This window comes from Otolemur garnettii, unplaced genomic scaffold (assembly GCF_000181295.1).
Source record: "Otolemur garnettii isolate 467f Iridium unplaced genomic scaffold, OtoGar3 scaffold00049, whole genome shotgun sequence".
NCBI classification, from domain to species: Eukaryota; Metazoa; Chordata; class Mammalia; order Primates; family Galagidae; genus Otolemur; species Otolemur garnettii.
The window spans coordinates 13,190,298-13,199,923 of record NW_003852444.1 but is presented as its reverse complement, the minus strand read 5'-3'; the positions used below and the strand labels follow the sequence as shown (position 1 = coordinate 13,199,923).

Below are 9,626 nucleotides of genomic sequence, written 5' to 3'. Positions count from 1 at the left end.
ACATATATATATATATATCCTATGTCAAATGAATCTTCCAGGAGCTCACTGAACTTCTTCTATCTGGATGCCTAATCTCTGGTAAGACCAGAGAAGTTTTCCTCCATTATTCCTTCAAATAGGTTTTCCATGCTTTTTGCTTTTTCTTCTTCTCCCTTAGGAATACCCACAATTTTTATATTTGGTTATGTTATATAATCTTAATACTTCTTGGAGATTTTGCTCATTTCTCTTGATGTTTTTTCTTTATTTTTAACTAAATTACTTTGAAAGCCTTGTCTTCATGCTATGAAATTCTTCTGTTTGCTTCCCACTGTATTTTGACATTCCCTAAATGATTCTTTCATTTCCAGATGTTGTTTTATTAAATTATCTCTCTTCAGTGAATTTTTCATTCATGCCCCTGAACTTTTTTATTTGTTTGTGTTGGTTTTCAAGTTTCTCATCAATCCCATTGAGCTCACTTGCGATTCATATTTTGAATTCTATATCTGACATTTCAATAATTTCCTTTTGATTGGATTCTATTGCTGGTGAATCAATGTGATCCATTGGGAATAAAAAGAGAGCCTGTTTCTTCATATTACCAGAATTTTTATGCTGGTTCCTTCTCATCTGGAACCTCTTCTCTCAGCTCAAAACTGATAGCTTTGCAGTTCACCTGGTCTCCTCTGCCAGAAAGTCTACTGTGCAGTGTAGCGAGGGAGTGGTACACTGCCTTTAGGTTCATGCAGGTAGGTGCCCACCATGACGCTGATGGCAATTTGAGTCAGCTGGACCTCACATGGGAGAGTGTACAAGTTCCAACAATGGTGGACTAGGTTAGGTAATCCCCAGGTCCCATGCCCCTGGACGGTATGCCTGACTTCTGGGGCACACCAGGGAGTCAAGACCAAGACTGGGCTGGCAAACTTGCCCTTAAACCTTCCTGAGTTCAGGTGCTAGCTGTAACAGTGAGGGGTAGGGTGAGCTCCTGCTCCAGAAAAATGATCAGGAAGGAGAAGGGCAGATATACTGTGGGTGTTCTCCTCTTGATGAAATTAACAGAGGTTGGCAGCTGTGGAGTGCACACAGTGTTCACACCTCCCTCTCTCAGCAGTGACAGTGGCCTCTGTCCTTTGGGGGCACAGAGTACTCATATTCCCAGCTCCTACCCTGGCTCAGCCTCCGTAGAGGGAGAGGAAGCAGCTCAACCCACTGTGTGCAGGACTAGCAGGCTAACTGTGGGCTGTGGCTAAAATGCTCCCAGAGGAGACGTATGGTAGCTTTGGTCCTTAGGGAACACAAAAACACTTTCTGTGGTTTTTTAGAGGGAAGGAAGGGCACCCCAAGCTCCACGGAATCCTAGGTGTGATAGGTGCTTTGTCGGAGATGGAGCACCTGTTCCCAAGCATCCTAGCTTAAACTTTTCCTGTGGAACCTTCACCAGTCCCATGTGGAAACAGCCATGGCTGCCTTGGCAGCAGTGAGCAAATGAGGAGAGGAGAAGAAAGAGGCCTCAAATGGTGGTGAGGGGAGTCTCCTGGTCCCCTTTTCCAAACGGGCCCTCTCCTGTCAAGTGGAAGCAGCCTGCCTGGAATGCTCAACCTCTGGGAGACCCACATTTCCCTTGGGATCCACCAGTTCCCCCAGGGCTGCTACAGTGGGTATCAGAGAGCACTGGTTGTGGACTCAGCAATGTAGAGACTCTGGGGTTGAGATTTCCAGGTCAGGACAGTTGCAAAAATACTGCCTGTCCGTGAAGAAAGGGAAATGAGCTGCACGTACCCAATGTGTAGAATCTGGGCATGGTGAGCAGAGAGGTGTATTTCCGGCCACAAGCCCAGAAGTGGTTGTCCCTTTGCTTATCCACACCAAAACTTCATGCTTAGGAACAGAGGCCCCTCCCAGGCTACCCAGCTTTGAATTCCCACAATGACACTTTGGGCCTGTGATCCGAGATGGTTGGGCCTGTTCCAGTTGTAGGCAAGATAATGGATGAAGTGCTGTCTACTCCTGACTGCTCTCGCTGTAGCTTGCAGCAAGGTAGTGGGAATCATTCTAGGAGAACTTGAGCTTCCCTAACCCCCCTCAGCTGGGCAGGGCTGCATCAGCCCAAATGCAGCCCAAAGATGGGGCAGTGCCCAAACTGGCACCTTGGGACTGTTACCAGAGAGGGTGGTGCACCTTCCAGGCAAACAGTGTGGGCAAGATGCTGGGGCAAGTGCCATCCACTGAAGTCCACAGCAAGGTAGTGAGAATTGTCCTAGACGTGTGTAAGAGAGCTTGGGCTCGCCTGTCCCTCCCTTAGCTGGGCAAGGCTGGGTCAGCCAAAATGAGACGTGAAGACAGGTGCTACTTGGCTTCAAATGTCCACAACAGCACCCTGGGCCTATGCCCAGAGAGGGTGAGGCCCTTCTCAGGCTAACTTCACTGGCAGGAAACTATAGGGAGTGCAGTTCACTTGGTACCCACTGCAGCTGGTGGCAGGATGGTGGGCACTGGCCCAGAGGCATGCTAGAAAGCCTGGTTTCCTTCTCTGTCCCTCCCTACCCAGATGGGGATATGGCCCTGTTAAGTCCAAACTTAGCCCAAGGCAGGGCATCACCCAGTGTCAAACTCACAAAATGACAAGCTGGACCTGTGACCTGAAAGACTAGGACCCCACCCAGGAAAGCAGCATGGGCAAGAAACTATGGAAAATGCTGTCTGCACATGTTTCAGTCTTGTCAAGAGCCCACAGCAGGGCAATGGAGACCTTCATAGGGGTGCATAAGAGCACCTGGGCTCCTCTATCCCTCCTCATAGCCCCACGCGGGTGCAGGCACACCCGGTTTCCAGATATCTAGTCTATCAGAATGGCAACTGGCTCAAGCTGTTCCAGGATTTCATGCCTACGGGATTCCACATGAGTTCTCTTTCTGGAACAGTGTCTCTGTGCAATCTCTAAGAAGTTCCCTATGCTAGGCCCAAGATATCCAAGGGTCTAGCCGTTCTCTTCTAGTCAAGACTGTAAAAGCTAGTCTTCATGCTTAGGAACAGAGGCACAGCACTGGAAGGTTGAAGGAGAGATCTCATCTCCACATCCTTCCCAGGAATCCTGAGGGCTTGTTTCTTACTGTTTCACTCAATCCAGGAGCTTCTCCTGGCTGTTAGCAGCTCCCAGCCACACAAATTGCCCTAAACCTTTTCCTTACCCATTCCTTACTGTGCCTTCCCTGGTGAATCCTAGCATTCTCTCCCGGATGATCCGTTCAAAATGTGCGAATATGAATGTGCATACTATTCTGCTTCCTCTCTGTGGAGGAAGAACATACTACCTGTGTCTTCTATATAGTTTTAATCATTAAACCATGTTTACGATATTTGTTTTACTGTCATTACCTGCTTATTCAATCATCTTTATTATATCTGAATTTGTGTATGTTGATACATTTTTCTCTTGGTCATGTATAGTATTTTCATGTTTCTTTGCACACTTGGTAATTTTTTATTAGATGTTGCACATTGTAAAGTCTATGTTGTTAAATTCTGAATTTTGTTGTATTCTTTTACAATGTGTTGAACCTTATTGTGTCATGAGAGTAGGTTACCTGGGATCAGTTTCCTTTTTTTTTCCCCAAGACAGTGTCTCACTCCATTGCCCAGGCTAGAGTGCAATCATCATAGCTTACTATACTCTCAAACTCCTCGACTCAAATGATCCTCCTGCCTCAGGAGGACTACAGGCTGGGACTACAGGCACATGCCACCACATTAGGCTAATTTTTTCTATTTTTAGTAGAGATGGAATCTCACTCTTGTTCAAACTGGTCTCAAACTCCTAAGCTCAAGAGATGCTCCTGCCTCGGTGCTCAGGGTGCTAGGATTACAGGCATGAGCCACCACACCTGGCCCTCAGTTTCTTTACTATTGAGGCTTACTTTTAACCTTTTTAAAGCTTTAATCTAGAGCTGATACATTCTAATTACTTAGGTGATATCCTTTTGAAAACTATTAACAGATGTCTTACATATTACAATGTCTTTCCACTCTCGGTGGTGAAAATATAAACTATTCTCAATCCTCCCTGATTATTTTGTTAGCCTTGACTAAAGTAGTTTCCTTTTATACATACACAGATCAGTTCTTATCTACAGACTCAAGGGGTAGTCCTCAGCAGGTCACTGAATTCTTCCCTCTTTCCTTCCCTCTCTCTCTACCCCTTTCTGGTTCTTTCTTTTTGGTATCTTGCCTTACAAATTCAAACTTCTTTGCAGTCCCCAACCTTCCATCTGTTTTCCCAACTCATCAAGATATAGCTATGTTCCTCTTCAGCTGAGGCCTGTAATGTGCCTCTGGGCAGTAAACTACTGCAATCCCAGGGCTCACCTTGTTCGTTCCCTTCTTCAGATCACAGTCCAGGGATGCCTGTTATCCAATGTCTTAAAACTGTTGTGTCATATATTTTGTTTGATTTCCTAGGTATTTATGGTAGCAGGGTAAATCCAGCCCATTTACTTTATCACGGCTGGAAACAAAACAGAAATGTATTCTTAATATCAAAACATGATGAATTATCTAGTTGTTCTTTTATTATTAATTTCCAACACTATTCCATTATAATTATAGAATATAGTCTATATGATTTCATTCCTTTGAAATTTGTTGTGTCTTGCTTTAGCTGAGTTTTTATAAATGTTCATTTACATTTACTATAGGTAATGATACATCTGCATCTATATCTACCATCCTATGATTTTATGCTTGACCTGTTACATCTACATTTCTTTTCCCCTTGTCTGGTTTGATTTAGCATTCTTTTATTTTTTTCCCTCCACAATTAGCTTGAAAGGGAAAATAATTAATAGAAAAACAATCAATGAAATAGCTCATTCTACGAAGAGCTCAATAAAGTTCACAAATCCCTAGTCAAACTTCCTAGGAATAAAAGAGAGAAGATATAATTTACCAATATCAGAATGAAAAGAGTCATCACTAGGGATTGTACAGACATTAAAAGAATAAGGGAATGCTATAAACATCTTTACGCAACAATGTAGATGAAATTCCTTAAAAGACACAAATTATCAGATTGCATTCAAGAAAACAAGTAACCTGAATAGCATCATATTTATTTTTTAGGTTGTTAATTATAACCTTGAACAATCTTCTCATAAAAAGATTACTTTAATAGTGAACTCTACAAACATCTAAGGAAAAATTAATAATGACTGTATAAAAACCCCGGAAGAAAACATAAACACTTTTCAACTCATTTTATGAGGCCAGTATTATCCAAATATAAAACCCAGACAAAAACATGGTAAGAAGAAAATACTACAGATCAGTATGTTTCATGACCCTAGGAAAAAATACATTTCTAAACCAAAGATTATATATGTATATATGGCAGTACAGGTTTTTCCCCCAGAAAACGGAATCAACTCATTTTATTATATTAATATACTAAAGAAAGAAGAATTATATGATAATGCAATGCATATGGAAAGGGCATTTAACAAAATACTCATTTGTGAAAAAATTCTCTCAAGTGAGGACTAGAAAGGGGTTTCCTCAACCTGATATAAAAGTCGCTTACAGCTAACATCATACTTAATGGTGAAAGTCCAAATACCTTCCCCTAAAATCAGAAACAAAGCAAGAACACCCCTACCATCACTTCCATTCAAACTATAAGATAGGGCAAGCAGACAATAAAGTAAGATAAACAAATAAAAGGCATACAGATTAGAAAGAACACAGTAAAACTGTCTTTGTTTGAAGATGACAAAATAATTTTTTTTTTTTGTGAGTCTCACTTTGTCACCTTTGGTAGAGTGCTGTGGCATCACAGCTCATAGCAACCTCAAACTCTTGGGTTCTAAGTGTTTCTCTTGCCTCAGCCTGGGACTACAGGCATCTACCAAAAGGCCTGGCTATTTTTCAATGATGCGGGTCTCCCTCTGGCTCAGGCTGGTCTTGAACTCCTGAGCTCAGGCAATCCACCGCCTCAGCCTCCCAGAATGCTAGGATTACAGGCATGAATAACCACACCTGGCACAAAATAATTAATATTAAAAAAAATCTAGAGAATCCTCCAAAATACTCTTAAAACTAATTTAAGATCACAGGAAAAATGATCCATATATAAAAAGCAACTTAGGGTGGCACCTGTGGCTCAAAGGAGTAGAGCACTGGCCCCATATGCCAGAGGTAGGAGGTTCAAACCCAGCCCTGGCCAAAACTGCCCAAAAAAAAAAAAAAAGTAAAAAAAAAAGCAACTTAATTTCTAGAGACTACCAACAACACAAATACAAGAGCATTAAAAAGTTTTATCTACTTTAAGAATAAATTTCACAAAATATGAAACATTTTTGTGCAACACTTATACACTGAAAACTACAATGTATTACTGACAGAAATTAAAGAGACCTAATAAAGGGAAATATATACGATGTTTGTGGAGCAGAAAACTCAATCGTGTCACAATATCAAACAACCTCAAATTGCTTTTTAGATTCAACGTAATTCCTATCAAAGTACTAGCAGGCTTTGGATTAAACAATAGAAATAGACAAGCTGATTCTACAATCTACACGGAAAAGTAAAGGACCCAGAAGAGCCAAAACAATTTTAAAAAATAACATACAAAATACAAAAATGAAAATAAAAGTAAGAAGACTTCTGCTACCTGTTTTTAAATATTCTATAAAGTAAGTTTTAAACCTACAGTAATCCAGACAGTGTAGTACTAAAATAAGAACATACACATAGATAAATGAAACAAAACAGAATGTTCCAATGTGCCAATGTAACTCAACTGTCATCTCCTCCTCCTCCTCCTCCCCGCCACCATGGGTGGTCAATTGATCCAGAACCATTTGGGAAGAAAGAAGAAAGCGGAAAAGGAGGAGACAGTGGAAGGAGGAAGAGAAAAGAAGTGAAAAGAAATCCAATCCTTACTTTATACTATACACAAAAATTAACTTGAAACGGATCATAAAGTAACTGACATGAAACTACAAAATACTTAGGAAAAAAGCATAGAATTGTCACAACTGTTGTGTCCTTGGATTAGGCAAAGACTTCCATGATATGACATCAAAAGCACAAACCATAACACAAAGAAACTGGTAAATTAAACATCATCAAAATTTAAAACTTCTGCCCTTTGAAAGTCTTATAAGAAAATGAAGCCACACACTGAATGAAAATATTCGCAGAACATATCTGATAATGGCCTTGTATTCAGAACACATAAAAACCTCTTACAATTCAATAATAATACACAGTCCAATTTTTTTTTTTTTTTGAGACAGAGTCTCACTATGTCACCCTCAGTAGAGTCCTGTGGCATCGCAGCTCGCAGCAACCTCTAACTCTTGGGCTTAGGCAATTTTCTTGCCTCAGCCTCCCTAGTAGCTGGGACTATAGGAGCCCACGCCCAATACAATGCCCAGCTAATTTTTGTTGTTGTTGTTTTTGCTGTTGTCACTGTTGTTTAGCAGGCACAGGCTCAGTTCGAACCCGCCTGCCTCAGTGTATGTGGCCAGCCCCCCACCCACTATGCTACAAGTGCTGCCAATTCAATTTTTTTTCAAAGGGCAAAAGGTATGAAGAGATCCTTCACCACGGAAGATATATGGAAGACAAAATGCACATAAAAAGATGTTTTAGATCATCAGTCATTAGGAAAATGCAAATTTAAACCACAAAGAGATACCATTAGACACCTAGAATGGCTAAACTTAAAAACAAAAATGACGACGACAATACCAAGTGCTAGGATAGGATGCAGAGGAAAAGCAGTTCTCATACAATGATGGTAGAAACAATATAGACACCAGAAAATGAGTTGGCATTTTCTTAAAAAATTATACACGCATATACCTACCATATAGCCCAATAACCCCACTCCTGAGTATTTATCCAAAAAAATAAAAATTTATGCTCGTAAAGAACAACTAAACACGAATGTTTATAGAAATTTTATTTATTTTATTTATTTATTTTGAGACAGAGTCTCAAGCTGTCACCCTGGGTAGAGTGCCATGGCATCACAGTTCACAGCAATCTCATACTCTTGGGTTTAAGCAATTCCCTTGCCTCAGCTGCCCAAGTAGCTGGGACTACAGGTGCCTGCCACAACTCCAGGCTATTTTTTGGTCATTGTTGTTTAGCAAGCCCAGGCCAGGCTCAAACCCACCAGCCTTGGTGTACATGGCTGGCGCCCTTACTCACTGAGCTAAGGGCGCCGAGCCTAGAAATGTTATTTATAATCGCCAAAACTGGTAACAAGTCAAACATCATTCAACTGGTAAACAGATGAAACAATTGAGGTACTTCTAAACAATGGAATACTACAATGAAATAAGAAGGAATAAACTACTGATAAAATAAACCTGGATGAATTTCCATGCATTACGTTGACTGAAAAGAGTCAAAAGGTCTCACATAGTATGAAAGCATTCCTACAATTTCCTAGAAAAGGGTATAAGTAGTTAATCAGTAGTTAATTCCTTGGAATTGCAGTCCCAGGCTGAGGAAAGCAAAGATGATTGGTTGCCAGGGTCTGAGTATGTAAGAAAATAAATACAAAGAGACCTGAGGGAACTTTCTGGGGTGATGGAATGTTCTAAATTTTGATTGCATATATAACATTACTATATGTATTTGTCAAAACTCACAGAACTACCCTATAAAAAGGGTGAATTTTACTGTATGTAAAATTACACTTAAAAAAAAAAACAACAGTGGGAAATGAATGAAAAGGCAAGCCACAGACTGGGAGGAAATATAAAACACCAATCTGATAAAGAATTCATATCCAGAATATATAAAGAATACTTACCTCAAGTAGAAGGTTATTATTTTTTTAGGTTAGTTATTTTTGAAAAATGGTAAAAGAATTTAACAAATACTTTACCAAAGCAGATTTACAGATGGCAAGTGAGTGAGTGAAAAGATGCTTAATATATTCACTCTTAGGGAACTATAAACCCAACAACACCACTTCTAGATATTAACCAAAGAGAAATGAAAACATAGGTCCACACAAAGACATATACTTGAATATTTTTAGCAACTTTATTCATAATATCCATAGAACAGAAATAACCCAAATATCTATTAACTCATGAATGGATAAATACATTAGATTACCTCCATACAATGGAATACTACTCAATAATAAAAAAGGAATTAACTACTGATTAATATATATATGTGTGTGTGTGCATGTATATATATATATAATAATAAATTTGGATCAATTTCAAAAGCATAACTAAATGAAGGAACCAAGACATAAAAATCACACAAGAATATACACTGTAAGATTAAATTTAAATTAAATTCTAGAATATAAAAATAACTATGTTGTCAGAACGTAGAATAGATGCCAGAGGTAGGGGAAGGAGTTGGGTAACTAAGAGATATGAGGCACACTCTGGTGTGGTAAAAAGTTTCTATATCATGACTATGGTGGTAGTTCTGCAACCTTATACGTATTTAAAACTCAGTGAATGGCTTGGCACCCGTACGTAGCTCAGTGGTAAGGGCGGCAGCCACATACACAGGGCTGGCAGGTTCAAACCTGGCCCAGGCCTGCTAACCAACAATGACAACTACAACAAAAAAATAGACGGGTGTTATGGCGGGCACCT

General features: G+C 40.0%; 1 protein-coding gene across 3 annotated transcripts in view; it reads right to left on the bottom strand.

The window, feature by feature from the left end:
* The window catches only part of LOC100959858 (coatomer subunit gamma-2), a 112,761-nt gene that overhangs the window by 91,655 nt on the left and 11,480 nt on the right, over window positions 1-9,626 (bottom strand). Inside the window, exon 1 of one of the 3 annotated variants that reach the window (XM_023514224.1) lies at window positions 4,351-4,524. The exons of the other annotated variants lie outside the window; for them this stretch is intronic. The gene's annotated coding sequence lies outside the window, so the exon portion shown is untranslated. Of the gene's footprint in view, window positions 1-4,350; window positions 4,525-9,626 lie in introns of those variants that run through there. 3 annotated transcript variants of the gene reach the window in all.